We start from the raw sequence: 23965 nt of genomic DNA, 5'->3' as shown, positions 1-23965 counted from the left end.
ACAGCCCCGCGTGTGAGCTGTGTCACGCGGGGCTGACACAGCTCGCGCTGCTGCAGGTGTGAGCGGCTTACGTGTTGAAACAAGTTGGTTGCGTTACCAGACTTTGTTTTTACTGGTTCCTTGCAAGTTTTACAAATCACTGTGGTTTATTTCTTTCAGACTGGCGAACTAGTAAAACCCTGTTTTGGGGCCGTTTCCTCCGCCGCTCCTTGCTGCGACATATTCACGTGCTCTGTGTTGTAGTTTGAGAAGGCGGCGCTTTGTGACCGCGATTAAGATTGGTCGAGAGGAAGTAGTGACTGTAGCATCAACTAATATGATAGGCTGAAAGGAAGGAAGGAAAACTCTCTATCAAACTTTTATCGACCCTATTTTTTCCTATCGCGCCACACGTCTATCGATCGATATATATTGTTATTTAAATTATCGCCCAGCCCTACTTCACGTGTACTGCGTGTGACACATGCAAATTTATGTTTTTGTTTGTGTAACGGAGAGCTTCAGCCATTTGCTGCAATCAGCACAGTGGTCCAAAGCTCCTTTCCTCCCGACGATAGAATTCTTACTGTTGATCTCATGAAAGGCCAAGGCCAATAATTAGAACATTTCAGACTGAGTCCCTGTCTATACTGTGAAGTTTGAAATGTACATGATTGGAACTAATCTCTGTACTGACTTTTTACTTTCTGAAACTAGTTTACCCACCTCTACTTTTAAGAAAATATTCTGAGAACTGACAAGAAAAAAGAGAGATTTTGGAAGGTTTGTGTCATTTTACAGCTGACTCAAAACTAGCATTGCTTTTAAAATCAGAAACATCACAACTACATTAAAAAAATCATTGTAGCACAGAGATGGTCTGGAGCTGTTCTGCTGCTTCTGGATCTGGACGACTTGCTTTAAACGATGGAACCATGAACACTGCTGTCTGGCAAAAAAAAACCTGGAATGTCCAATGATCAGTTTGGGACCAGAAGCTGACTCTCACTCGGATTATGCAACAGGACAACGATCCTGAGCAAATAAAAGGTCTCCTCTGAATAGTTCCAAAAAGCAAACCCAAGGTTTTAGAGTGGCAAAGTCAAAATCCAAATTAAATCTGATTAAATTGCTGTCATAACACCAAAAAGGCTGTATGTACTGGAAAACCCTCCAAAGTGGCGGAATAAAAACAATTTTGTAAAGAAATGTGGGTTGAAATTCCTTCATTGTTGCATAAAAGATAATTTAAAAGTTCTAACAAATAATTGCTGGCAGCTTTTGCTGCACAGTGTGGCCCAAACACATGTTTTGGGGGTAATTATTTTTTCAAATAGCATCAGGTTGGTTGGGATAGCTTTTTTTCCTTTGATAAATGGATTCTCAATTGAAAAAGTAAAACATTTTTGTCTCTCGTCTCTGTAAGTGATGCTCACATTTAATATAGATTTGTACACATTGAGTTGAATATTTCAAGACTTTTTCTTTGATGATTATGGCTTACAGATCATGAAACCCCAGTTTTTGTCTCTTACATTGGCTAGAGGTCATTTTTAAGTACATTTTTAAATTTTAGAGCCCTGAGTGACCAAGGTCAACAAACTAATTTGAGTGTCAGGGTTCTGTGGATCTGTGCTCTCTAACTCTGCTCCACAGGTGGCTGCAGTTGACAGGTGGGCGTGGCCCGCACCTGCAGCTCATTAGGAAACTTTGTCTCTGGCTTAAAAGGAGTGCACAGACAGCTGGAAGACGCTAGAGTGTTACTCCATCGTGGTATGCCCAGGCCACAGATCTGTCTCCCGAGCTTCGTACCTGTGAGTTTTTGGAAACCTGGTTTTGGACTAATCCTGTCTCCTGTTTTCTCCAGTTTTGTTGTGTTTGGATCTACTCACCTGTGTTGGCTCCGTACTCCGAGACCAGTCATCTGAAGCCCTGCCGCTCAGATTCTGCTCTGGCACGTCCCCTCATACTCTCTTGGTGGTACCAAGCTGGGCGTGAGAACCCCTTCCCTGGATTCACCTGGTTCGTCTGATACACTCCGGTCCTTCCAGCTGCTCCTCTTGCCTGCCGGCATAGTGGTGCTGTTCGGTTCCCTCCGCCTGTATGACATCTGTCAGCCCTCCTGTCACTCAGCCACAATCTTCCATCAGAGAGTCACAATCACAGAGTCCCTGTTCACTCATCCTCCCCGGACAGGTCTTCCCATCCAAACGGTAAGCGGTGCAGCTTCCCCTGGTTCGATCCTCTTTAATATATATCCCCTTTTCTCCCGCAGTCGTTCCAGCTCTGACGTTCCGACCTCGCCTGATACATACTGCTTATCCTTTGTTGAGCCTGAAAATAAACATCTTAAAACTGATCCTGTTTCCGTCTGTCTGCATGTGGGCCAAACACCTAAAAACCATTACACTGAGAGGATTGGTGTTTTAAAGCTGTGGCCCCCAGACTGTGGAACGGGTTGCCTTTGTCTCTACGCTGTCTTAACTCTATTCGCTCTTTTAAGAAGCAGTTGAAGACCCACTTGTTCCAACTGGTTTTTAACTAGTTTTTAACTAGTTTAATGCTATGGTGTTGCATTTATGCTGTTTTTATCATTTTCTATTTTTTATTGTCTATTGTTTTATGGTTGTTTTCATTGTGAAGCACTATGTTTTTTATCCTGTGAAAGTTGCTATATAAATAAAGTTTACTTACTTACTTACTCTAGGTATAAAACTGTCATGATTTTAGGTTCTGTCTTAAGTTTGAATTATGGAATAGTTTGAGTTTTGTTGTGGTTTGATTTTGTTCTTTGTTTTATACTATCTGTTAGGGTTCTGTAAGCTTTTAGCTCAGTTCTGTTCACCTGCCAGCTCACTCCCCTGTCAGCAGTCACCAACCTATCAGTTCAGTTCACTGTCAGTCACTTCCCTGCCTCTGATTAGTTCCAGCTGTTTCCCGGTAATTAGTTTTCACTCCATTTCACCTGTGCACTTCACTATATAGTTCTGCTGCAGTCTTTAGTTCTCCGCCAGATCATTAACGAGCCACGGTGAGTTTTGTTCCAGCGTTCCTTTCTTGATTGACCTGTTGATGCTAACCTGAGAGCCTTTTTTGATTCTGAGCCAGCCTGTTCCCTGATCTGTTTTTCCTGCCCTGTCTGACTGATTTACCGGTTTACCAACCTGATTCTGTCCCATGGTTATCCGAGCTTGCTTTTGCCCTGTTTGTACCTCTGCCTATTTTGGACTGCCTTTTGTGTACCGGATTTTGGACTGCCATTTTGACCATTGAGCCTTGCCTGTCCCTGTTTTATTATTAAATCCTGTTTTTTGCCTTCACCTCGCTTGTTTGGTTTGAATACTGGGTTTGCCTGATTCATGTTCATAACATAAAACTATAACCATGAACAATCCAGTTTAACTTTATAATATTTACAGTTATCTACAAACAGGTCATTTGACACTTCAGGTTCTTGATGCAGTCCCCAGCAAATGGTTTATTGTCATGGCAGAAGTTCAACAGTTCAACTCAACAGTGGCTGGAATAAGAGGTTTGTAGAAGGATCAGTTTTACAGTCCAGGGTGAGTATGAGAATGAAACCACAGGCTAAAGCACCTCCTACCACACCAGAGGATTTGTGGGGATAAAGACAATTCTCTTGGTTTGAAAACTTGGGCAGCTCGCCATCCAGTCTGATCTCATCAGCAAGAGAATTGGAAAAATCCTACCTAAAGAACAGGGATTTATTTGTGTCAATAAGTAACTTGTAATCAGAACGGACAAAAGTCACATGTGGGGTACCACAAGCTTCAAACCTAGGACCCCTTTTATTCAATATCTATATGCTCCCACTACCTGAGGTTATAACAAGAAACAATATTAGTAACCATAACTACGCAGATGATACACAGCTCTACATTGGGATGTCACCATGTGACTCTGAACCCATCCATGCACTGAACGGATTCTTAAAACAAATCAACGCATGGATGTGCCAAAACTTTCTCCAGTTGAACAGAAATAAAGCTGAAGTTATTATCTTTGGACGTAAAGAGCAATGAACTAGAGTCAGCACGCAGCGTCAGTTATTACAACTACAAACTAGTGATGAGGCCTGAACTCTGGGTGTGGTGATGGACTCAGATCTGAACCTTCAAAGACAGATAAAGACATTCACTAAGTTAGCCTTTTATCACCTGAAGAACATTTCTAGGATTAAAGGACTGATGAGATCTAGAAAAACTCATCAATGCGTTAATCTTTAGTAGCATTCATTTCTGCAATGGTGTCTTCACAGGTCTACCCAAAAAAAAAAAAAAATCATTCAAACCACTGTGGCTGTTCCAGAACGCTGCTGCTCGTGTTCTCACTAAAACCAGGAAGATAGAGCAGATCACCCCATTTCTAAAGTCCTTACACTGGCTCCCTGTAGCTCAGGGGATAGACTTTAAAATACTTAAATCATATATAAATCACCGAATGGCTTAGCACCAGAACATATTAAAGACATTTTGTTGCTGTATCACCCCTCCAGGCCACTCAGATCTTCTGGTTCTAGTCTACTTTTCATACTGAGAACCAGAACCAAACATTGAGAAGCAGAATTCAGCTTCTATGCACCACAAATCTGGAACACACTTTCAGAAAACTGCAAAACAGCCGATACTCTGAGTTTCTTTAAATCAAGACTGAAACCTCGCCTGTTTTGAATTGCTTTCGACTCATAAAACAGGAAGATTGAACAGCAGATATTGTTGCTGAAATTTGCTATACAAATCTTGACAAGTATTTTTGAATGGATAGGATCTATCAGGTAATTTTGTATATTTTTGCCCAGATGATAGAAGTGATTGCAGGTCCTACTTTCCACCTTACTGAAAGGCTGCTTAATCACTGGATCAAATTTGTTTAATGTGTCTGTGGACCCCCTTAACTAAGCACTGAACTAAGAACTGTGTTCGGTTTTAAATCTATTGGTGGCAATAGATTTAAAACTGAACACAACCCTTTTCTCTCAGCCTAAACAGGTGCCATCTCCTGTCTACCTACTGTTAGGCTCAGCCCTTTTGTTAAATGAACCACCATTTCTTTCCAAGTTGACATGTTAGCATTGGACTCCTGGCAAAACCCTTTTGTGCCTAGAGCAAGTGGTTTGTATTTTTCCAGTCCTTTAATCCCTCCTCTTGTGCTTTCAGCCAAGAGGACTAACTCCACCTGTGGAGCTAGTCCTCTTGTGCTTTCAGCCAAGAGGACTAACTCCACCTGTGAAGCAGAGTTAGTGGAGTACGGAACACAGAATCCTGACACAACCAAGCATGTTATAGTTTTCGAAATGGCACTTGTTAGCAGTTCAAAAGCCCTTTGGTTTGTTTGTAAATTGTATTCACAATGCGAATAATAAGAAACATGTTTGGCAAATAAACAGAACAAAAGTGCTGTCATGATTTGTCTTTGGAGTAACCCGGACAAAGCACGCACACACAGAGCTGGTTTAAGAGAGTTTATTGCAGACAGTGGATGATGACGGTGACATGAACCAGAGTCAGTTACTGGACGGAGTTGTAGGGTGCAGGAGCTGACTGACAGGAACGGAGCGGAGAAACTGACCAGGAAACGGAGTAGCTGGGCTGCTGCAGGATCGGGAGTGAAGAGCAGAGAACAGGATGACGGAGATGAGGAAGCAGAGTCCAGCAGTGCAGAAGACAGGTACATAGTGAGAGACGGAGACCAAGACTTGAGGACTGGAACGGACAGGCGTGGTGTTGGTTTGACTGAATATGAGCCGGCGACAAGGAACAGACTGAGGTAAGCTTATGTAGGGGTGTGAACAGGTGGAACCAGTCATTAGATGATTGCAGCCTGACAGGTGTTTCCAATCAGAGCTGCACAAAGAAAGGAGGAGGCAGGAACTTCTAAGAGTGCAGCCTTCAGGCTGCATCCTGACAAGTGTACTGTGAATGGACGTACTAAGTTGGCCAAAATTGTTGACTAAATGTAATACCGACCAAACCTCTTTTCCATCTAGTCCTTATTAAATAAGGCAAAGGCTATTATATTTTAGATTTTAACTTATTTATATTAATAAGTTTGAACTTCAGCACCAGCAAGTATTTGGTTATATCTGTTTTCTTAATCTGCGATGGACTGGCGATTTGTCCAGGGTCCACCGCAGCAGCCCTCATGATCCCACTATAGGAATAAGCGTGCGTGTATGATAATTAATGGATGGATAAATGTGTTCTTAATGTAATGTACATTTGTCTCTAAAATATCAATTTGATTTATGTTTTATGACTTTTGTTTGGGATAGATAGGGTGCAAGGATAGATAAATACATCTCCACAATGTTTCCTTATTGTTGCTTATTTTAGATTGTTTGTTACTATTTTAATTTTAACATCCGAAAACAATAAAGATTTAAAAATAAAAAAGGGACATACCACGTGACATAACACGTTTTGTAGCCATTTCTTTACTGTTTAATTTGTATTTTTAATATTGAAAGTGTTCTTGGGTGTTTTGAAAGGCGTTGTCAAATAAAATGCATTATTATTATAATTATTACAGACCAGTTCACGAGTGACGTCACAAGCTACATCCATGCTACATCCGGGTCACGCTGGTAGGCAAAAACAGTACTGTTTTTGCCTACCAGTGTGACAAAAGGGTGAATTCGAGCGTACTGTTTATTTTTGGAATCTAAACAATGCCTACGACTTGTTGTGCTCCCGGTTGCACACAGAGGCATTCCAAATCATCGGTTGTACGTTTCTTTCAAGGACGACGAAAGAAATGGACAATTTCAATGAAAAGGATGCAGGCAGACAATCCCAATGGACTGTGGGAGCCATCATACCACGAGAGAATTTGCAGTCTACACTTCATCTCCGGTAAATACAACTTAATTTTGCTCAACTCATTGTTCTACTTAAATAATTATATAAATGAAAAATTAGGATATATACTTAAGTCAAGACGTAAACGTTTGTTTCATAATGATAAACATACATGTACAATGTATGCAAACCCTCTGGCATAAGTCTGTGTAAAGGATTAATAAGACAAAAACACCAAAATAATCCTTTGTGAACAATGTTGTTTTTTTTAACCTACCGGTGGCGGGTCTTCCTCTTTTGTCTGTGTCCGACTACGCTTTCGTATGTTACACAAACATGTCTGAACATGTCCCGATATAAAATAATTGTAGCCGTCCAGTGGTTTCAGGAGCTTTCGTGCTCTCTCGTCTGTACTGGCCTGCCATGTTTATAAGGCAGCTGTATATGTTGCCGTACGGAACACTTGGCCAGCATTTCACAGACTCGCTCCGTCCCTTCAGGCTTTTGCTGTGTGGATCTGGGAATCTGATACCATCAACCGTCAACTTACTCTTATAACGATCTTGTGATGCGTTATCTAAAGAACAAAAATACGTCTAGAACTCGTCAGTTTCTTTGTTTGCGTCCGCCATTGTGTTTGCCTTTTGCCTACCAGTCAAGCGCGCATGCACGAAAAACCCGATGCAAAACAATAACAATGAACTGGTCTATAAGACGGCTGGTACAGGAAATAGTGTCACTAGCGCCCCCTTCATTTCCGGATTGCAATGGTCCCATTTCCATATAAGGTATGAGTCTGGAGTCTGGAGAAATAATTACATAATAGGAATTAAGTGTCCTAAAAGTTATTGATTTTTACTTAGCCAATCATTATTTAAGACATTATTTCCTCAAATAATGTTTAGCCTAACTCATTGCATTGTAGATGAGTAGAACACAGACCAAATGTTGTTCTAAATTAGTTGAGCTAATTTGATCTCATTCCACATTCTTTAAAATTAACTGTGGTTCTCTAACTAAGATTCACTGAAACACTCTTGTGATGGTTTTCAACTATTTTGTCTTTTTGTTTCTTTTGTGTGTGTCATAATTTGAGTTTTTGGTCTTAGTATTAGTCTAGTTTTAGTTTGGGGTTCTATATCAGGTTTGGTCTTTGTGGTTATTTATGTTCTGGATTGGTTTAGTTTAGTTTCTGCCCCTTTCCACTTATGTTCTGGCAGCTTGTTTCCTCCTTCAGTCCCTTTCCTTTCCCTGATCTCCTCCAACTGTTTCTGCCTAATGAGTTCATTCTGTCCACCTGTTAATCAGCCTATTTAAACCTGTCCTCTGTCCTCTGCACTCTGCCAGAACGTCTCCATCCCCACGGTGTGAACTTCCAGCAATTCTTTACTCTGCCTGGTTCCGATCTTGATTCTGCTTCAAGTTACCGAGCCAGCCTGATCCCTGTCTGTTCCTGTTTTGCCTGCCTGATTGTCGGACCTCATCTGTTGCTGGACCTCGGATTCTGTTTCTTCCTGGGTTGTCTGCTTATGAGCCCGACCCAAGCCTGCCCGTAAATTGCCGAGCCTGCTTACCCCTGCGCTTCTCAGTTGCCAGTTACCCCGGACTCTGTGTGGACTGTGATCTTGGTTTCCCCTGTCTTGACTGCCACTGATACTCTGCATCTCCCTCGGACAAGTTCCCGGGTCTGTGTCTGCGCCCAGCTGTTTATCCCTCTGGACCCAACTGGAGCCTGTCTCTGTTGGATTCAGTCTCATCCTTTATTTTTTTTTACCACAAACAATGTGTTTATGTGTGTGTGGTGTCCAAAAAGATAGTGTTAGCTGGCCTGTTCAGTGTTCACCTTAAAAATAAGCTGGACTGCAGTCACAACGCTGACACGTTTTCCAGGAAGAGTCAGAGCTGATTGTATCTACTGAGGAGGCTGAAGTCTTTTGGAGTACAAGGGGTGACTGTGGCTCAATGGGTAGCGTAGTTGTCTTGCAAATTGTAAAAGGTTGTTGGTATGATTCCAGCTTACACTGTCACATGTTGATGTGCCCCTGGGCAAGGCACTTAACCTCAGGTTGCCTACCAATCGGTGTATGAATGTGTGCGGGTTAGTGGGGGACTGTAAAAGAGCTATATAAGTTGCTATATTGGTGTAGTTTGTACTATCATGCACATTACATATTTTTCTCACTTCGTTGTGCAAATTGGCTTCTGTACTTTTCTCTGTCTAATGGAATATTGCGATTCTTAACTGATTATCATCAGTCTCTCAGATGCTGAGGTACACTTGCATATGCCTTCGCTACTCCGAGATGTTGCTGTACAATCATAAATGTTGCATTTTCTCACATCGTTGTGTAAATTGGCTGCTGTCCTTCCAATATTTTAGTTAAATATTTACATTTTTTTAACTGAATGCCATATTATCAAATTAGCAGTAATGGTGCAATAATTACTAAGGTTGGATTTTCTTGACCTTTTATTTTAACCTTTCTAATAAGTTTATTCTCTGGTGCTTTAGAACTAACTTTAGATTACATTAGCTGTTTTTTCAGTATGGATTTAGTGTATAACTTCAGTTTACCCATTTTGTGTCAATAAAGGAGTTTCTTGTATTATTTATACTTTAGTGTATGTTTATTTGTACCTTGTGAATTTAGTTTGTGGGTTCTGTTAGTTCCTACTGAATTATTTCCATATTATTGTTTGCTAGAGTTCTTCCTGTGTTTTCTCCCTTTCTATCCTGTTGTTGTCCTCCTTCTCCCTCAGTTATTTGCCTTCATTACTCTCACCTGTCACCCATTATCATCAAAATTACCTGTACCTGCTCTCTATGCTTCCCTCTCTTCTCCTACCTTGCAAATATACTATCTGGTCATCATCTCACATTTGTCAGATCCCCCAATAGGCTTACTCCTGCATGCTCTTCAAGAATCCCATTGTTCTCTATGACCTACGCTCCTTTGGCCCTGTAAATTGTTTTATCCTATTAAAATTTTTAAACTTTAAGATTCCCAGTGTCATAAACTGAGGTAGTTGAACCCGAATTCAGCCACACACATAGTTACATTTTGAAAGGTTTATTAAAAAGGTAATGATGGCGACAGAGGCAGGTGAAGTATTCAGCAAGCTGAGGCAGGCAGAATGAACAGTCGCCCCGATAATGCTGGTCAGGCGGAGCGGATCAGGCAGTGCAGTCCTGGGAGCCACCCGATTTGGCAGCCCAGATGTGGGTAACTCATTGAAGGAGCAGCAGTGTTGCAGCAAGGAGGCACAGGCATCATGGAGCACCAGCAGACAGAGTTCAGAGGAGCGTAGGGAACTCACAGTGAAGCAGCAGTTCTGCAGCAAGGAGACTCGGGCTACTTGAGCGGCAGCAGGCTGAACACGGTAACGCAGAGTGAGAGTGAAGAGAAGGAGAAGGAGAAGACGTTCCGGTGGCGATGGGTTAACCGAGGAGGGTTTATGTAGGTTGTTGGACAGGAGGATAGAGTTCAACTTAATTAGGAGCAACAAGTGGGAGTGATATAGAGTGGGATGATGGCTGGAGGTAACTGTGCTGGGAGAATACTGGCTGAGGGGAAACAGAAGTCCAGAAAAAAGTGCACCATGACACCCAGCTCTTGTCTGCACTTTGATCCAGCTACCACCTTACCTATTGTGACACAGTCTTCACAGTACTGTACTTGAAAAAGTAAGGAAAACATTACAGAGACAGGAAAAACTTTACAGAGGAAAGCACATTACAGTGGAACAGTTGCAGCAAGTTAAGGATAAGCTGGACTACAAACTTCAACATTCATATTTAAAGGCAATTATAAACTGCCAGGAGTTAGTTGTTGAGCCCGAATTCAGCCACACACAGAGCCACTTTTAAGAGTTTTTATTGAAGATGATGGGTTGTGGCGATGGAGACCGGAAGACTGTAGCAGACAGCAGCAGAGGGATGATAAGATGGCCGAAGCTGGAGCAGGCGGACCTGAGGGAGGGAACACAGGCAGGCATTAGGCGAGGCAAGGACGAGGTACGAATGATGTGAGTATGCTGTCAGAATAATACCGCTGACGATCCGGCGGAGACTGGCAGACTGATGTGAGCTTATGAAGGAGGTTGGACAGGTGAAAAGAGTCTGAGTAATTGGTGACGGCAGGTGCAGGTAATCGGCGGTGATGTGGAGACTGGAGTCTGTGGAAGGAGGAAGGTGCCAGGAAAACTGTCCAGAGCTAGGCAGGCCAAAAACTGCAACCTGACATAAACAAATAGGTTTTTAACCTTGATTTAAAGGAACTCTTCAAAATTGGTTAGATGGAAGCCCATCTAACCAAAAAAGACCATACGGATTTTTTAAAAACATAATAGAGAATGAATAAAACTGAACGTTTTAAAAAATCTGACCCAAACAGAATAAAAATACCTCTACAAAGTACATGGATGGATTAAATTCTAATTTTCTTGACTCCTAGAAATTTCAAGTACAAAACTAAATGTATTTAATTAAGGGCTAATTAAGTGGATTTTGCATTCCTGTATATATATATATATATATATATATATATATATATATATATATATATATATATATATATACACACACAAATACATATACATATATATATGTATATACATATACATATATATATATATATATATATATATATATATACACATACATACATATGTATGTATATATATATATATATATACATATGTATATATCTATATATATACATATGTATGTATATATATATATACATATACATATGTATGTATGTGTGTGTATATATATATATATATATATATATATATATATATATATATATATATATATATATATATATATCAAATATTGATCTTAATCTCCTGGAATACTGATCTCGTTGGTTAGGTGATAGAGGGGAAACGTCATGAAACGTCGTTATCAAAAACAGGAATGGTTCTGCAGCTGGAGGCTGAAGACGTTCCCTCCTCGTGTTTTTAACTGCATTTCAGAAGTTTTGCATTTGACCAGGGTCAGTGTCACTACTATAAGCATAAGGTGATCCCTGGACTCCAAAGAAATTGTACTGCCAGTCCAACTCCAGGATGACATATTCTTCTGGCCACTGCCAGTAGGTGTCCTGCATCTCAACAGCATGGAGGAGATTCCTGAAGACATGCAGTTACTCAAGGAGAGCTGGACAGAGCTGTCAGAGGTCTTTAACTGATCAACAGGACCAGTATCTGCTCTTTTGTACAAAGAGGGAAGCGATTAGTTCTGCCAGAGCCCTACACCTCCAGCAGGCCACTGGCTTGAAAGTCTCTGACCAACACATTAGAACACACTTCATAAGGGTAGTCTGAGGGCTAGACCCATTGTTAGACCCCTTCGCTGGTGCATTGGGTTCTGGGTTCCTCCTGGTGCATGATAATGTCCAGGCTCCCAGGGCAAAAGTATGCAGTCAGTTCCTCGAGGCTGATGGACTTGATACAGTTTTTTACTTGCTTTTGTTTTGTTTTTATTTTCCTTTGTTTTAATCATGTAAAGCGCTTTGCATTGTTCTTGTACTGAAAGTTCTATACAAATAAAGGGTCGGTGTCCTGCAACTTTTAGATGTGTCCCTGGTCCGACACGCCTGAGTCAAATAATCAGGTAATTAGCAGGACTCTGAAGAACCTGACTGCATACTGAGGAGCTAATTGTGCCATTTGACTCAGGCGTGTGGGACCAGGGAAACCTCTAAAAGTTTCAGGACACTGGCCCTCGAGGACTGGAGCTTGACACCCCTGCAGACTAACCATAGAAGTTCTCCAGAACGTTCTTCCTGACCAGTCTGCTGGGTTCCTTGGTCTTCCAGATGCTGTTTGTTCACTAATTTTCTTTAGCAAACCTCTGAGGCCAGAAACAGCACAGCTGCATTTAGACTCAGATTAAATGACACACAGACGGGCTCTGTATAAGAATTGAGCAGAGCGAGAACTGGATCCAGGGAAAACACAGGAAGAAACACAGGGAAACTGCTGGAGCAAACAAGACATTCAGCCAGGTAACAAGACGAGACATTCTAGCAGAGAGTGGTTGAGTGAGGCAGGTATAAATAGGGAAAGTGACAGGTGAGCAGAATATGCACTAATTAGTGCAGCAGGTGGAGCTGATCAGGTGCAGAGTGGTGGCAGGTAGCTGACTGAGCTGAATGGATGAAGACTGGTGGCTGTTGGCTGAGGGTAGTGGAACCTAATCAGTCCAGAAAAGTCCACACAAAAATAAATAAAACACCAAATCATGACAGGAATCTGATAAAATAATTTTAAAATTATTTTGTCAAGGCACCAGTTAAGATCATCAGAAGGAGGAATCGAGTCACATGTGCTGAGTGAATACACACAAACTCTTTCCCACACACCAACACAGACCTACACTTCAGTTTGTTCCTCGGCAACCGCACTGTTACTAAGAGAATGATTGCAAAGAGGCAGTGTTTCCATGGCAACACAGGAGGCTGAGTCATCGTCACTGCAGTACAGGCTCTCTCTCGAGCTCACATGTGTCTGACTGAATCTTAGCAGATAACCATTCATATCATCCCCGATTAAGGAGGAAAAACAAAGGAATTGAGAAAACAAGACTAGAAGGAGAAGAGTATTATTTATGTAGAGTCATATTCAGTAAATTACAAAATACGTCGAGATGGGGATCATCAGATTAGCATCAGCACCTTTTGAAAATAACCTCAAAGTACTTATTAAACATTAAGTCCATCTTTCTGTATTAAGAATATATTTTATTGATCTGGTGTAATGTTCTAATCTTACATGTCATGTTTTCCTTATCTGTAAGAGGAAAATCATTGTAATCAAAACAAATAACATTCTGAAAACATCAGGCTGGAATTACCCTGTTTAATATGCTTCCCTTAGTTAACTGAGTTACTGAAATAAATGCACAATGATATTTTCATTTATTTTATTTGACTGTATATATGTGTATCCATCTATCCGTCCATCCATTCCTGACCCATTTCTTCAAGTCAGTCTCTCCCTGTATACCTGTAAAAGTAAGTGCTCTCTCCTCTGGGTGCCATAACAACTAAGCAGAGTCTGTAATTACACATGGAAATTGACTTTGGAGCCCGTCTGCCAACTAAGCTGACAATAAGTGGGAAAGTTTGAAGAAGCAGCAGCCGCTAACTGATTTTTTGGCACATTACAGGATGACTTAAAATTTTTATCATAGTATGTTCAGAACAGTTTTTGTGAGTTATTTATATTTGTAGAGATTGTGGGTAGGCAAGAGAAGCAGATCTTTGGCTATCTTTGTTATTCCCACACACTGGCCACATTACAGAAGCAGCAAAGGAGCAAAAGCCCCTCCTCCCCTCTCCACTACAGGGAGTGTTCCTCTTTCTGCACTAAGAAACACTGCATTATTAATGCCATAGTATGAGCAATATGATACATGCTTCGGAGTTGAATCTACACTTTGCTTCTTACTTGACATTTGTAAGCATGCATGTGTTTGTGTGCTGGCTGGGTAACTTTATTTATGTAAATTAATTATTGTACTATTTCAGCCCGCATTTGTGTGTATTTGCACACGCTCAGTACATAAGACAGCCTGTGTGTTGTGCTTTCAATGCATGATGTCCATGGATGCTTTGTGAGCCTCTGTGTGGGTGTATCTTTTTGTGCCAGAAGGGGTGGGAGGCTGAGCAGGCGGCTCAGATCCTAAAAATAGAAAGCTCTCCAGCTCCCTGCCTCGCTGGTCTGAGAGAGTGGCACAGAAAGGAAGAAACAGGGGGAGAAACGGAGAGTGGCTGTGCCTGGAAGCAACAAAACAAACAGGACCAGAGACAGAGATCCATCCGTGGCATCACTTTCTCATCGAGCTGGAGCTCCAGTAAAGGCAACCTCCCTGAGGGAATCGCTGGCACATGTACCTTAACCTGTTTGCTTAATAACTTTGAGAAAAAAGCGTGACGACTTTCTCTGGTGTTACCTGATAGGGTGGTTTAATCTGAGTTTATGCTGCAGACATCACAGATGGGAGAAGGATGAGGTTTCATCTTGATTAGCAGAAGAACAGAGTTATCTCTAAAACAAACACTGTTTCTGTTGTTTGTCTCATTGTGTGTCTTCATCTGAATTTGTTTTCACTGCAGCATGACTTAATCTGTTGACAGACATAAACATAGGGAAAGAATTTAAAACATTCACTTCAGTCTTCTATAATTTTGCATCTGCATAAAGTTTCATTTGATTGCAAGCTTTTATGCTTTGTGATGGACCTGGGTTACTACTGCTTAAAGACCCCATGTCTAAGCTGTTCACACACTAATTTGATCAGAATGATAAACAACAACCATAGGAAAGCTATGCCTTGATATAGCAAACCCAATGATTTTTCTCACTTTTTGTCATTAAAATCACACACTTCATTGTGTTTTTTTTTCAACTTTATGACAGACAGACAGACAGACAGACAGACAGACAGACAGACAGACAGACAGACAGACAGACAGACAGACAGACAGACAGATGTCTCGTCTCAGTGGTGATGTATTGTAGAATGATGGATAAGCATTAAATGAAATGGCATTCCAAAACAGCAAGCACTCCACACATATACAGAATAAACACAAACATTTTCACTTCAAAATAAATATTTAGTCTATAAACTAAACAATTAATTTCCAAACTAAACATTTAGTTCAGACCTAAATATTTAGTTTGCAGCTAAATATGTTGTTTGCTAACTACATATTTATCTAACATGCAAATTCACTTAACATGGCAAGCCATATTGATAATGAGTAGCATGTAAAGTTCTGCATATTATCAATCTGGGACTGTTCCCATCGGATCCATTTGGGGAAAGGAGGGAAGTTCAGCAGAACTTTTCCGATCTGACTGGATGAAGCAACACCTAGTGGCCGCCTACCAATGGTTGGTTTTAGCCAATCATTGGTATATCTAATCATCTAATCATGATCCGGCTAATTGGGTTCTTTGAACACACCTGTTGTTTATGATTAGTATCGCTGGATTGAGTTATATAAGATAACTGCGCGTTCATGCTTTTCTTTAAAAGGGGAAATTTTAAATTTTCGAAGAACCAAAGGATCCAAGATCATGCCAAAATGTCAACAATCCAATCCAGCTAACTGAGTTAGCGACGTACGAAGAACAGGCCCCTGGTTTGTTATGGCGAGTGAGCTCAGAACTCTCCCCTGCTCCCTCCTCCCCCGCTGACATCTGTGGATGCTTTCTGAACTGTTGGCCGGCTGATAACATCAAGGACAATGGCCACTGGAGAGTGTTCACGTAAATATAAACACTTTCACCCAAACAGACACACATAACTGATGCTCAAATAAACTGATGAATTTACACGCGACTAATCTCAAATGTTTACCTTCTGCTATATGTGTCTCGTCTTATTTGTCCTTTTTGTGCAAGAGGTTTTTAATATCTCAAACTGTATCCTGTAATAGGATACAGTTTGAGGTATGTTTTTTTCCCTCCCACCTTCCTTTTTGTGGCATATGTTTTTTCCACAGAGTAATGGCAGCGCCCTGTGGGCACCGTGTAAGGCTGTGTCCTTGGCATCAAGGCCTCAGTAAATTGTCTCCACCTGAAATGTTTTTGAAGTTTGTGATGTCTGTTATTTACATCCGTTGCCCTCATAGATTTGTACAGCGAAGCTTGAATGCACATTTACATTCCAACAATAACAAATAAAAGGTCATTGATAAAATAACTCAGAAGTATGACTTTTTGCGCCATTACAATACTTATAGGCATTCAGTCATCAGATCTTCTGCTCCATGAAATCCATATTAATGCACATCAGTGCATATATAGTTGTTTGATACTGGATTGCTCTAAAATAGTTCCCAGACATAGCCACCCAGAGCTAGCCTGCCACTACCCTCTCTAACATAAAATACTCCTGAATCAATGCTACTATGTTCTTTTTGTGTCTCTGCTCGGTCTTGCGTTCTGAGAAGGCAGTAAGTACCCAGTTCAATCCCATCAAACTGCCACTATGGGTACCTGAGTAAGACCCTTAGTCTGAGATAAGTCCCAGAGCGCTGTAAAAGCTGCCTACTGCTCCCAAAGTTATGACACGTGTTTATGAATTGGTGCTTTATAAATACAATTTTATTTGAATTATATTGAAGAAACTGCAATAGACTGGCGACCTGTCCAAGGTGTGCCCCGCCTCTCGCCCATTGACAGCTGGAAATAGGCACCAGCACCCCTCACTGGGAGTCAGAATGAAATTTGTGTTAAAAGGAATTGGGAATATGGGTGGTGGCTAGCATGTTAGCATTAGTAGCTGGGATAAACAATTATAATCTTGCCTGTGTCTGAGGACTATTCCTTCAGTCAGGAGGGTGGAACTAGTAAGAAACCAAAGGCCATATGATTAAAGCCTCCTGGAGAGAAAGTGAAACGTCTTCAACTACGGAAAACAAGTCCAGTTGCTTTGTTTTTTACTTTTTTTGGAATAAAAGCCATATTCTATTCTTTTTCTTTTTTCAAACATTAGCAACGTCTCTGAAAGTAGTGGTTATTTAGATAAAACCTATGGAGCATTTTCATGTCATCAGCTCCCTCTTTCTTAAATGAGTAATTGTACTTAATTTTGCACGATACTTTTATAACTTAAGAAGTAATTTTGTCATGGTCTTGGTGCGTGAGTCCGTGTGTGGGTGTGCGGCTGGGTGAACCTTCTTCACTCCGCTGGAGGGTGTGGCTACCTGTGACATGTAGCACACACTGATCTCTATTTATTCACTGGATAGCCGATTGGCCGAAAAACTGAAGTCACTGGCCGCCATCTTGCTACTCCCTACTCTCACAGAATTACAACATAAACATGCCGACGTGTGCAGCATTTGGCTGCAACAACAAGCAGTTTTCTGGCTGTGGGAAGACATTTCACAAGTAATTTTACAGTCAGTGGATGTACTAACAGTATCAAGTACTAAGAGAATCCATATATACGCCAATTTCTCCTATAGTATAGTCTGTAGCCTAACATTAGTCTCTCAATCTCTGACTGACTCGATTACATTGACCGAGTTAGTCATTGACATTGTGTCAACATTGTGTCAACGTTAGAAAATAAAAATTAGAGTAAATAGAAAATAATTCACTCTGAAATGTCAATGTAGTAGTTTTCGATTAAATGGATGATGCTGTCATTGTTGTAGTGTTTGGTACATTTCTCATTTGAGAAAGTCATGTGCTGAAATATTTTGCATGTTATATATATGCATACATACATACATACATACACATACACACACACACACACCTATATTGGTTTGGTTAATTGTAGATTTCCACACAGTGATGCTGCACGGATGAAACAATGGAATGAAACAATGAACTACATGTGCAACTTCTGTTATTAAAGTTTTTCAATCACTGGATAGTGTATGTGTGTGCATACATACTTGTATGTACAGTATATGCAAATTCTCAACTACAACCGCAACGCTGTATGTCATTACATCATTGAAGATATTTTTGGTAATCCGTCTACTGTTACTCACATTATTATTATTATTATTATTATTATTATTATTATTATTATTATTATTATTATTATTATTATTATTATTATGCAGAAATGTGTGTGTGCATACACACACTGTATGTAATGTATAGATATACATGTACACTTGAGTGTGTATTTGGCAAATTTATGTTATTTTTCTAGTGTAGAAAGCTCTGTGGAGTGCTTAAATTGGTTCATTAATTTATTGTAAATTAATGAACCAATGCTCTGTTCTAAATCTATGCCAGATTTAAAGACTAATGCACAGACACAGCTTAAAAGTGTATGGCATTTGACATTTTAAAAGTCTAAAGCCACCCTGAAAATGAGGAAATCATCATTGTTTTGTGCTGTAGCGCAAGTATTCCCTAGTTACTGGTGGAAAATAGGGAGTACCAATATGCCGGCTGGTGGCTTCACAGCAACGCGTACTACCAATGGCCAATCGGCTATCCAGTGAATAAATAGAGATCAGTGGTAGCACACCTGTGTGTTACCTACCATCTCATGCACATTCAATTCAATTCAATTCAATTTTATTTATATAGCGCCAAATCATGAAACATGTCATCTCAAGGCACTTTACAGGCTATTCACCTGATAGTTTACAGGCTATTCACCTGATAGTCCCACACAGTTGGTAGAAGGATCCTAGTGTCTCCCGGATTTTTGGTCATCTCCCTACACTGACAGTTATTCCTGGGTCTCACCTTCTCCACGGTTGCCTCTGTCACTCCTTTCCTTTCCTGCCTGTTCGTCCTTGTCTCAGTGATTCTAACCAGCCAGATCCTCCTCTCCCCTCTGGCCTCAGAGCCCACCACCAGGACCTTCACCCTCTCCTTGATCTTCCTTTTGCCTCACCCACATCTCCACCTGTTAAATTGCTTCCTCTCCAGAATCTTCGTTAACAGCACCTCTCTCTTCTAATCAAGTCTGATTTAGTTTCTCTAATCACTGTTTTCTAGACCTCACAAATGCCTCTTCTGCCCTCCTTCTGTATATGTGGTTATTTTAGGTGTTAAATTAATTTAAATTAAATTTTTTGTTTCAACTGATAAATATATAATAGTGTCAGCTTTACAGTTTTTCAGTTGATTAATTGCTTTAATTATTCCTTAGGTTGCACTGGATCCATAAGCAGAAATTGTGATTTTTTTATATAGATTTTTTTTTATCACCCTGCATCTAGCCAGAGTTGTTGCTTTGCAACTACAGATTCAAACAAGCTCAGAATATTGAGGAACTGGCTGCACATTTGACGTTTTGAGGTGCACTTTCTCACTGAGAAGCGTCCTAAAACTACTTTTTGTAACACATTAAGGGTATAAAAACCAGTAAATTTGTATACTCACCTCCTTACTGCTCCTGGTGGCAGAGGGCCTTGCCTTGCTGCACACAACCCTGGCTTTCAGGAATCGGAGGCTGAAACCCATGTTAGTAAAGCCCCAGGAAAGTGAAATTAGCTGGGTAAATTTGCATCAAAACACTTCTGAAAGTCCTGGGGCCTCATTTATCAAACTTTTCATAGAATCCATACTAAAAGTGTTCGCATTCTAAAAACATTAAAATGATAAATGCCAAAAAAAAAAAAATAAACATTTGTAAAACTATGGGCACACACACCAATTTACAATTTTCCTTTATAGATCACAGCTGTACCTGAATATCTGCATGCCTGGTTCTGCCTCATGTTCAGCCCTCTGTGGTCTTTTTCATTTGATCCATTCATGCGGGTCTATCTAGAAAAAACATGTTTTACAAGAATAAAGCAGACAGCTGGAATGGACTAAGGAAGGTGGAGTTTTGGTTTCAGCAGACAGGATTTCTGGAGATGAGCAACAATCAGAGCAAATTGTATTTTTTATAAGAAATCTGGAAATGACTACAGAGTCGTTTACTTGTTGAGCATTTATGTTGTGAAGGATGTGGTATTGAAAGTGAGACTAGGTCGTCTCACAGCTGCTATCCTGAGTCTATTCGACATCTCTTTGATAATTCAGAGATACGAGCTCCTTGGCTTTGATTCCATGTTGGTGACCAATGAATCTCAACCCATCGTTGTTTTTCCTGAAGCCATTGCATGGACAAGTGTGCCAGTTAATGACACAGCACGTTTGCACCATGTTTTAACTTTTTAAAAACAAAAGAACAGACAATAAAGACAATTTTGTAGATGATGGCGTCATAAACAAACAGAAGCAGGTTCTCCCAATGGCCAGGTATCCCACAATACAGTGCGGTTGTTACGTCACCCTTTCAAATAGGGAATTACTTTTTAAATGTTCACATACTTGATTAGCAACTATTGTCTCAATAATTTTAGATAAGAAAAGAAGAATAGATATAGGTCTGTAATTTATTAAGTCTTGATCAAGAGAGGGTTTCTTAAGAAAAGCTTTAATAACAGATGCTTTAAAAGCCTGTGGTACATATAAATTTACTAAGGATAGATTAATCATGTCTAAAATGGGAGCATTACTCAAATGGAATACTTCCTTAAATAACAAGACTGGGATTGGGTCTAACATACTAACTGAAGGTTTAGATGAAGCTAAAATGTTACATAACTCAGAAAGCTCTACTGCGTCTAAACAGTTCAAACAATTATCAAGTTCTACAGATGCCTCCTACGCTGCCTCACTTACTAAGGACAGGGTAATCATGTTTGGGATTATACCAATGATTTTATTTTTAATAGAACAATTTTTATTTATGAAGAATCACATAAAATCATTACAGCTGAGAGCTAATGGAGCTCTGATGGATCAACTGTACTAAAGAGAAACCTAGGAATATTTTTATTCTCCTCTATTAATGATGGAAAATATGCTGCTCTAACTCTGGGAAGGGTCTTTAAATATAGCTAGGATTCCTCCCGATGTGTAGAGTGCCATTGTCTCTCCAATTTCCTAACGTTGTGCTTCAAAGAAAGCAGCTCTGGGTTAAACGAGGGAGCCAGCTTCCTATGAATAATTACCTTCTTTTTAATGGGGCTACATTGTCTAGTGCAAAATGCAACAAGGAAGTAACACCATCAACAAGAGCGTCAATTTGTGAAGGGGAAAAGATAACATTGCTGCCATCTGCTGGGTATTTCTGCAGACACGGAGGAAAATAGAAGGGGCAGACTCTTTAAAGTTTGATACAGTATTATCTTATAAAGATCTACTTTAATGAAGCCTTCTTACTTTGAACTCAAAGTATATAAAAAATGCTCAGATAGAACAGGATTGTGAGGAAATACTTTTATTTCTTTATGACTAATTTTAGTTTAGTTAAGCTTAAAGTGTATGGGTCTGGGGGATTTCTACCCTGTATGGTAGTCTTTTCCTTCTACCACTACATGGCGTCCTGTAAGCATGGTGGCTGGGTGAAGCTAAGGTGTTCTCCATCATACCTCGTCAGCAGGAGGATAAGAGAAGCCAGCTGCCAGCACTTCTTTGCCAAAGTGTTGCCTCACAGTGGTAACTCTATCCTTTGAAACAGCGATTGTGTGTACCTAAACTCTGACATCCTTGTGCTCTGCTCTCCAGATCCTTGCCTGCTCACTCCTGATCCAGTCCTGGCTCAGTTTCCCAGCGCCTGAACCCTCCTGCAAGCTTTTCAGAAGACTACCTGGTTCTTCAGTCCCAGCTGGCAGCCTCCAGGTTTCTCAGTCCTGCTCACCATGCTTCCCCTCTCAAGATCAAGATTAATTTCTAAACTCACCTTACTTTCTGGAACAGACCCAGGGAACATTCCTCCCTGGCAGATCTCCACCTCCACTCCAAGTCTCAGCTGCCCCGGCTTGTGCTTCCATTTCCTGATTCCTGACATCACTTTTCCAATAAAGTCTGAATGTCAGGGTTCAGTTTTTACCTGTCTCACCTTCTTCTTCTTCTTCTGTTGTTGTTTTATGGCGGATTGGCAGGCCAACGTAAAAGGTGCATTTCCGCCACCTACTGATCTGGAGTGTGGAGTGCACAATTTTGGAAGACTACAAAATTAATCAATGAGGGAAATAAGCCCTGTCTCACCTTGGACAGTTCCAGCGCTTTCTATCTCCCCCATACAGCCTCATCTCCACTCACTGCTGATCACTGCACCTGCCGTCACTAATCAAGAGAACTGATTACATCTGCCTCTCTGCCTACTTAAGGACTCCTCTGCCAGTCGTTAATTGCTGGAACGTCTCTCAACTCCCTTCACGTCAACCCCTTGCTCACCTGTTGCTCCAGCCTATGCCTCACGTCCTTCGCTGCCTTCTTGCCGTTTCCTTCACCTCAAGCCTGCTGCGCTCACCTCCCTCGTGCCTGCCTGCTGTCCACCAGCACCAAGAACTCTTGCTGAGCTGCTGGCCTTCCCGGGAACTTCTGTGCTCTCCCTTAGCCCAGAAGGCTACCTGGCTTCATGCGCTCGCCTGGCTCCTCTGTGTAGCACCCACAGTCCTTCAGCCTCTTCCTGCTTCAGCCGTCATCACTCACCTGCTCCAGACCGGTACAGCTCTCCATCATTTTTCAATAAACTGCTGAAGACGAAACTCTGTGTGTGGCTGAATTCGGGTTCAACAGAGCAGTTTATGACACTGAAAAACTGTGTGGTCTCCCGAGTGTGTTCTGCATGTGGGTTTGAGCAATTAAGGACTCTGGTCATAGAACATGGTAAAACCATGACAGAGCGAACATGACTAATAGTACTGTACTGTATTCACTTCCAACAAATCCTAAATACCCTAAAAATAATGCACTAAGGCGGTTCCTGGATGACCTTTTCAGCCATAGTTATTCTGTCTTGATTTCTTCAAGTTCTGTACCCCTGTTAATATAAAGTATTTATCCAAGGACATGGATATAGACAAATCATTTGGGCCCCCATAATTTAGCTGTTAGGCTTCTATCAATTTCCAGCAGACCTCCTGTTAATACACTCAGACTTATCTTGAAAGAGTCATGTTGATGTTGTTTTCAGCAGTAAATTATCTAAGATAATGGATCTTGACTAGGTGCAAGTAGCTCAGCTTTTCATTGTACTCCCGCTTGCTGAACATCAGCCAGTTAAGACTGGCTGATGTTCATCAATCCCTAGCCAACAGTTCAATAGCCAATAAAAGTCCAGCGCAAAACATTATTTATCCAAAAAGCAATTACTGTTAAATTGTAATTTTCAGCTTTTTCGACCATCAAAAAGCACCTGGGCAGTAGCCCACTTAACCCTTCGGCTAGATCTGGGCATATTTTGAGTCAAAGTGAACTGTTTCTCTCTGTTGTTTATCTGCATGTTAATGTCCCTGTTTTTATTATATTGATGTTTTTTTATTGACTGTAGCACTTTGAGAATTTTATGTAGATGTAACAGTAACATGTGTTAGAAATAAAATGTTTTATTATTGTTGTGATTATTATTGTAGTTGTGATGTTATTAGATTTTGTGGCACTAGTGACCTTTATTTGCATTTTTCCCATTGGAAAAGGAGGGTCCTGCTCACCGCCATGCCACACGTGGCTCCAACCTGACTGGTATTTTGACTGGTTTGTATTTTCATCCACCTAAAAAAAGTTCTTCCTGAGAACATGATAGGCTTCTGTTTTACAGCCTTTACAGCCTGTTAGTCCATTCATGTGGTTATTGTCATATGTGTAGAAATGTCAGTACT

General features: G+C 40.7%; 1 long non-coding RNA gene across 2 annotated transcripts; it reads right to left on the bottom strand.

The window, feature by feature from the left end:
• Window positions 1–10887: 10887 nt before the first annotated feature.
• Window positions 10888–22445, bottom strand: LOC110369589. Of its 2 annotated transcripts, none has more exons than XR_004933020.1 (5): window positions 22350–22445; window positions 19993–20072; window positions 19686–19755; window positions 14761–14934; window positions 10888–11034 (listed from the first exon to the last, which is right to left on the bottom strand). It is a non-coding gene; the product is annotated as an uncharacterized LOC110369589 (long non-coding RNA). The 2 variants fall into 2 exon arrangements; XR_004933021.1 differs by lacking the exon at window positions 22350–22445 and adding an exon at window positions 22042–22175.
• Between the last annotated feature and the right edge of the window lie 1520 nt (window positions 22446–23965).

Source organism: Fundulus heteroclitus, chromosome 16 (assembly GCF_011125445.2).
Source record: "Fundulus heteroclitus isolate FHET01 chromosome 16, MU-UCD_Fhet_4.1, whole genome shotgun sequence".
In the NCBI taxonomy this organism is placed as follows: Eukaryota; Metazoa; Chordata; class Actinopteri; order Cyprinodontiformes; family Fundulidae; genus Fundulus; species Fundulus heteroclitus.
This window is presented reverse-complemented; position numbering and strand designations above follow the sequence as displayed.